Source organism: Chelonoidis abingdonii, chromosome 25 (assembly GCF_003597395.2).
Source record: "Chelonoidis abingdonii isolate Lonesome George chromosome 25, CheloAbing_2.0, whole genome shotgun sequence".
Taxonomy (NCBI): Eukaryota; Metazoa; Chordata; order Testudines; family Testudinidae; genus Chelonoidis; species Chelonoidis abingdonii.
Window position 1 is genome coordinate 19,022,540 of NC_133793.1, and position 7,770 is coordinate 19,030,309.

The window sequence follows — 7,770 nt, forward strand, 5'->3', positions numbered from 1 at the left end:
AAACGTTTCCCTGGGGAAACCCCAAGGACTCAGAGCTCTGAACTACTTAAGAAAGGGAGAATAAACCAAGCGCCCCCACGGCGGATCTTGCCCCCAGAATGTTTCTCTGGTAAACCTCGAAGGGATGATGCAACCATCTTAATCACAATACAAAAGTATGTCTCCTCTGTCCAGCATAAGAGACAAACCCCAAGGACAAGGAAACAGAACAGATTCTATTTCTTCCTGTTAGCTTCTTCCGCCCTGGGACAAACTAGGGAGTTTAAACACAGAAGAGCAGCTTTATCACTACCCGCCGTTTCGCCCTTTCTCTCACCAATATTCCTGGTGGGATCAACTAGAAAAGAAAATCAACAGGTCTAAAAAGCAAAACTTTAATACAAAAAGAAAGAAAGGAAAGAAGTACAGTCTCTGTAACCTAGAGAATGTTAAAGATACAGGGTTTCCTTACAGAAAATGAATAAAAATAGAAACGGATAAACATGCCTTACTCAAAACAATACAATTTAAAGTACTGTAATAGCAATACACATAAAGGACTCAACGAGCCAGATACCAATGCAAATACGAAAAAACATTAAAAGACGTACACTTTGGCTACCTTGTACTATACAACTGGAAAACAGAAGATAAGAAGATTGGAAATAGATCCTGTCATGCTGAGAGGCACAGGAACTGACAAAAACCCAAGACCAAGAAAAAACCCCAAATTCCCTCCCTTAAGCTTTGAAAAATCCAGTTTCCTGATTAGTCCTCTTGTCAGGTGTTTGGTTCTCTTTGTTAACCCTTTACAGGTGAAAGAAACATTAACCCTTAGCTATCTGATTATGACAAAGGGCCCAGCTGGCCCTTATAAAAGGGCAGTGGGCCAGGAGCAGGCAGACTCTCTCTAGCTGAGGAGGGAGATAGACCTAGCTGCCTGAGTGCTAAAGGGTACTGGAGTGAAGCGGGGCTCAGGAAAGGCCAGAGGAGCCGGGGAGCTCTGGGCCAGCAACTCTCCAGGCTGCACGGCCTTGTACATGATCCCTGGAGGTACTGGGTTGCAGCGAAAGGCAACAGGTCAAGCCCCTCCTCACCTATGATGAGTGACTTTTACACGGCAGTCTGGTCCAGTGAGCCGGGGCTAGATAGTGACCGGCCATAGCCCATGACTGAGGCAAGGTGAGGCTAGAGGTTTGGGGGTTCCCCTGTCTGGGGAGACCCTGAGACTGTAGGGGTATTACCAGGAGGGAAGCACCCCAAAGATAAGGGGCACTGGGTCCTGGGAGAGATACAGGGGCCAGCAGCAGCGGGACACCGGCCTGCAGAGGGCTCTCCGGAGGCTGGAAATGCTAATTCCCTGAGGTAAACTGCAGGTGAGGCCGCAGGAGTGAGTCCAGCACCACTACAGATTTGGGAGTAGGACATTCTCTGGAGAAGACACTTAGTTTTAATAAGAATGTAAAAATGGCCCTACTTGTTCGGATCAATAGTCCATCTAGCCCAGTATCCTGTCTTCAATAGTGGCTGGTGCCAGATGCTTCAGAGGAAGTCAACAGAACATGCCAATTTATCGAGTGATCCATCCCCTGTTGTCCATCCCAACTTCCAGCAGTCAGTGGTTTAGGGACACCCAGCGCATGGGGTGACATCCCTGACCAACTTGGCTAATAGAAAATTGATGGACCTATCCTCCATGAACTCATCTGGTTTCTGTGGTATGTGAAGGGGTAAATAACACTTTCCATTCATTTTTTCCACACTATTCATGATTTTATATACCTATATCACATCCCCCTTCAGTCACCTTTTTCCAAGCTAAATATCTTTTTAATCTCTTCTCATATGGAAGCTGTTCCATACCCATCATTTTTTTTTGGTGCCCTTCTCTACTTTTTTAAATTTTAATGTATTGTTTTTTGAGGTGGGGCTGCCACAACTGCACAGAGTATTCAAACTGTGGATGTGCCCTGGATTTATATAGTGGCATTCTGATACTATCGGTCTTATTATCTATCCCCTTCTTAATGGTTTCTAAAATTCTGTTAGCTTTTTTTTTGTTTTTTACTGCACATTGAGCCGATGTTTTCAGAGAACTATGCACGATGACGCCAAGATCTCTTTCTTAAGGGGTAACAGATAATTTAGACCACATCATTTTTATGTATAGATGAGATCATATTTTCCAATATGCATTACATTGCATCAATCAACATTGAATTTCATCTGCCATTTGTCACCCAGTTACCCAGTTTTGTTAGATCCCTTTGTAACTCTTCTCAGTCCGCTTTGGGCTTAACTATCTTGAATAATTTTGTACCATATACAAAAATTTTGTATCATTTACAGCTTTTTCCCAATAATTTATGACTATGTTGAAGAGCAATGATCCCAGTACAGATCCTTGGGATACCCAAATATTTACATTTCTAACTGTGATATTTCACTTTGCACACAATCTGCATGTGTTAACATTCAGATTCTAGTACAAGGTCCACCTCTTTGCTTAGGTATTTGTCTCATAAATTGATAATGAAAGAAAAGTTATTTTTTTTCTCGGTGTTGTCATTTCTCTCCTTCAAGTCTTGGAGCATTCATGGACTCCAGCCTCTCTCTTCTGCTTTTGCCAAAATCCAACCTTAGGTCACTTCTTGTACTATGAGTTCTTTTCCCTCTTTGGCTGAAAATGATCACTGGTTTTCTTGAATTGTTTGCACAGTTGCATGATATCAGCCTGGAGTTACCCACTTCCGCACACACACTTTGGCAGTGGAGGAGCCTGTCATACAGCTAAGATCTTCTGAGGCTTTCTTCATGGCAGTTGTAATATTTATCAATTTGCCAATATTCTCTGTATTTGATTGAGTTGTCAGCCTATGCCAAAACCAGTATTTCTAGTTTTCGGGAGTTTCTTATTATTTTGTTATAGAAATCCTAGATATTTTAATAGGGATGACTCCAATAAGGTACTATATAGATATTAAATACTCTACAACAGTGGTTTTCAACTTGTGGACCGCAGATCCCTGATGGTCCATAGACCATGCCTAAGATTTCCAAAGAGGTCTCCGCCTGCATTTTAAATTTGTTACAGGTCTGCAAATGAAAAGTTAGAAAGCACTGGCCTACAAAATTATAAAATGTAATAGAAACAGGTACTTCTTATAGAATTGGCCAAATTTCCTTTTGCACAGAATTTGCCTGTGTTCACATTCAGAATCAAGTACAAGGTCCACCTCTCTGCTTAGGTATTTTTCTAGTGAGTTGATAATGAAAGAGAGGTTATTTTTTTCTCTGAGATCATATGGAGATAATATAGGTTGGACATTGGAGAGAACATTGGCTTCATTCCCATTCCCCATGAAAGCTGATGTCAAAATAACCTCTGACTTCCACGGGGGCAGGATAGATTCTCTACTATATGTAAAGCCTCATATTCTGATGTGCAGAACAATGAATCAAAAGCCTCATTCAGTTAGAGTTTAAATGACTTAGGAACAAAAGTCCCATTAATTTTCTATACGGCTCCTCTTTTCAAAATTATGTCACTGTGCCGAGGGAATGTTTGCTTGTCACATTCATTTCTTCTTCTTCTTGAAAAATCTTAATGATTTTGATAGATAAGAATCCAATTATATACTACAGAGATTAAATAGTGTTTTCAACAACATAGTCTAGAACAAGTGACAAAAAGCAATAGAGAAGGAGATTCTTTTTATAGGTTTGTCCACATGCCCAGCTGTTGTAAATTGGCCATAGTTGTTTCATTGGAGTGAATCTGTCAGTTCCCAGGCTGGTGTACCTCATTTGTAGCTCTGCTGAAGTCATAAGGCCAGGTTAAAGAAACGTTAAGACAGAGAGAGAGAGAGACTAACTGTATAGCCTGGTGGTTAGAGACCTATCCCGGATGCACAAGACCAAGTATCCAGTAACCCTGCTGTGCTTCCTCTCTAATATTTGAGCTAGATTGCATCAGATTAAAGAGGAGAGAATTGGGAAGCCCCACATCAGCCTGTCTGCTAGTTGCAGCTGAACAAGACTTTTGTGAACACCAGTGGGGCTAGATTCTGCGATTTAGGTAGCTAAAGTGGCAGTTAGGTGCCCAAGTCCTTTTGTGTATCCAGCATGTTTTGTCTATTAAAACACACAAAATCTATCCAGCTTCTCTGTTTCTCTCTCATTGAATTTAGTATATTTCAAATAAACATTGTACAGCCTGGAATAGTGTTAATTTGTTTTCTCTCGTCTTCCAGGTCACAGATTTCCTGAATAAATGACAATGAAACATCAAACCACACAGACTGAATTTATTCTCCTGGGACTTTCCAGTGACCCACAGATGCATATTTTCCTCTTCTCGGCGTTTTTAGTTATTTACCTAATCACTCTGAGTGGTAACATAGTGATCATGCTGGTGATAAGAGCTGATTCTCACCTTCACACCCCTATGTACTTCTTCCTTTTCCATTTATCCTTTGTTGATATCTGCTATTCCTCAGTCACGGTGGCTAACGCGCTGAGGAACTTCCTAGCAGAGCGCAAAACTATTTCTGTCAATGGCTGAATTGCTCAGATGTTCTTCATCCTCCTCTCAGGTGGAGCTGAAATTCTCATTCTCTCAGCCATGGTTTATGACCGCTACGCTGCCATCTGTGACCCATTGCGTTACATGGAGAGAATGAGGAAAGGGATCTGTGTTCAGCTGGTGAGTGGTGCATGGGCAATATGTTTCTTTCATGCTCTGCTTAACAGTGTTTTTACCTTCAAGTTGCATTTCTGTGGGCCCAATCAAATCAGCTATTTCAGCTGTGAGCTCCCTCCTCTGTTACAACTATCCTGCACTGACACCCTCACCAATCAAGTGGTGCTTCTTACTTCTGTTGTGATATTTGGATCAAGCTCCTTCCTCCTTACCCTGATCCCCTACATTCACATCATCTCCATCATCCTGAGGATACACTCTGCAGAGAGCAGGCGTAAAGCCTTCTCCACCTGCAGCTCCCACCTGATTGTGGTTGGCTTATTTTACCTGACAGGTTTTCTCCAGTATACAAAATCCAGTTCGGTCTCTTCTGTGGTGCTGGGTGAAATATTCTCCATCCAGTACAGCGTCACTGTTATCTACAGCTTGAAAAACAAGGAGGTGAAAACAGGTCTAGGGCAAATGTTGGGGAAATTGAAGTTTCTTGAGTAATGTCAATGATCTTATATAAATGACTTATGTTTACCTCAGAGCATAGAACTGTAGATAACTTGTGTTTTGGAAATTCTGAGCTCAGGTAACTGATGGACACGTTGGGACAAAACCTCAGTTGGTCTAAATGAGTGTGGCTCCACTGAAGTCAGCAGGCCTGATTCCTAGCTGTATAAGAGTCACTGGATCTTGGGTCTCCTAAATCTGGATGAGTGCTCTGAGCAGTAGGCTTTAGAGTCATTCACACATTTCTCCCTTTCTCTCCATAACTCTTTAATCTGGCTCACTGCCTTCAGGGGAGCTATGTACAATTTATACCAGCTGAAGATCTGGCCAATGGTATAAAAAGAATCTGTTCATCTATTAATTTCTGTTCATTCTTTTTGAGTAATTTGCTGAAACTCTATTTAATAGCATTTATCTTATTGTAACCTATTAAAATCTCAAGGATTTTTCAATAATAATAATTAATAATGATAATATAATTTTCATTGGAGCCAATAGGTTTATCCCGAGGGAGGGTTAGAGCCACAAAGAAACTTAGGCTTAAACAGAAGAGTTAGTGAGAGACCCACATGAGCGTATCCCAGTGGTTAGGGTGCACACATGAGTGCAGAGAGATCCCCTTAACTCCTGTCTCTTTATCAGGCCTTTGAAGAGAGGCCCTCCCATATTGCATGTGACTGGGGATATGGGGACTGAACTCCTTGACAGCGCCATGGTTTAAAACACACCGCTTTCCTTGGTATCTCCCATTGACTAGGGAACCACCTATCATCATGTTAGACCATAAGAACAAATGAAAGACCATCCCAGGTCAGACCAATGGACCATCTCACCCAGTATCCTGTTTCTGCCAGTGACCAGTGCCAGATTCTTCACATGAAATGAACAAAGCAGACAATTATCGAGTGATATATCCCTTGTCGCTCCCAGTTTCTGGCAGTCAGAGGTTTAGGAACACCCAGAACATGGGGTTGCCTGTCTGGCCTGGACTAATAGCCACTGATGGACCTATCCTCCATGAATTTACCTAATTCTTCTTTAAAACCTGGCTTCACCTAAAGAGAAAGGGAACAAAGGATGTTGTTAATATGAAAATGAAAGCCTGATTTAATATTTTACATTTCAAATGCCTTTTTTCCTTTTTGTCTTTAATGAAAATATTAAAAAATAATATATGTAGTCTCAAGGTACTAAGCAGACTAGTCTCTGTAAAGCGAACTTGACTGTTTAACACTGTTTAATGTGGGACAGTTACTGTGTTATGTGGCTTAATCCTAAAACATGTTGTTTAATACGTTCAAATATTTCATAATTTTTATAATAAATCTGAATATTTATTTATCCAAACCTATCTGAATATGCATTTTTTTGTTTCAAGTCGAAATGTGGCAAGAAGATCCACTGTTTATTATGTGTCTTCTTCATGCCATCAGCACATGATTAAACACTCCCAAACAGTGGTTCACACCACAACTCACCTTTATGAAAAGTGCTGTTGTATCTCTTCTTCAACTATCCTGATGACTGCAAGCATATGAATGTTTAGGCTAAATGGAACATACCCTGCAGCCTGTCTGCATCATAGACTCCAATTGGGCTCACATGCATCGCCGAAGTAATTCACCACGAAACTCATGCTTCCAAAATGTCTGTTTCTGGAAGGTGCCAAGACTCTTTCTGACTTTACGGATCCAGGACTAACATGGCTACCCTCTTGGATAATTGAGTTAGAAGACTTCTACTTATAGACACCTGCAGTTCCAATCTAGTCTAATATTCATGCATATCCCTATCCTGTAGAAAATTCACACTCATACATCTGAGTCTGTATTACACATAATTTCAATAAATTGATTCCGGTAAACATTTCACAGGCAGTAAAGTTTTTTGCTGTGATTGGGCATTATATCATATTATTATGAACATTTTTTATTGTCCTAAACCTACAAATTTCTTAATTAGCGCTGCACTTTCATAGGGCTCTGATTTCTCGCAGTGAGGAAAACAGGATACAATCTTGAATACAGTGGAAATAAATAGATAGAGATGGCGCATGTTTGGAATAATAGGTAGGGAAAATTTGAAGTTGATACGCAGTTAAGAAAAGCTGAGAATTGACGTGCATAGAAGGTTTGGCATGTGAAATGAAAATAGAAATAATATAGAAAACGGGAGTTAACTTTGACAGGAGGGAAAGAGAAGGTGTCGAGACCCTAGGCACTGGAGATGCATGTAACAATACGATTCATGCTGACAGTTCCCAGCGATTGGCATTCAAGAGAAGACTTGGAATTGGCTAAAAGTATCATGAAAAGCCATCATATAGATGGGAGTAGCTTAGAAGAAGATTGAGTAAGTAAGTGCAGCAAGAGTCAGACACTATATTGCAGAGTGCATATAGAGTTAAAGGTGCAAAACTATATGAGTATGAGACCTTAACATCCGAACTAATTTGAATTATAGTTTCACTTCTCATTTTTAATACAAATAAAATAACTCTAGTATTCGTAGGATTTACAGGCCTTTTTTGTAGAGGAGACGTGAATAATCAAGTGCTGGGAGATATCGACTCAAGATCTTTGGAGATAATG

General features: G+C 40.6%; 1 pseudogene; it reads left to right on the forward strand.

Moving 5' to 3' along the window:
- The first annotated feature begins 4,108 nt into the window (after positions 1-4,108).
- Positions 4,109-5,456, forward strand: LOC116830730 (olfactory receptor 8S1-like; annotated as a pseudogene).
- Positions 5,457-7,770: the final 2,314 nt, after the last annotated feature.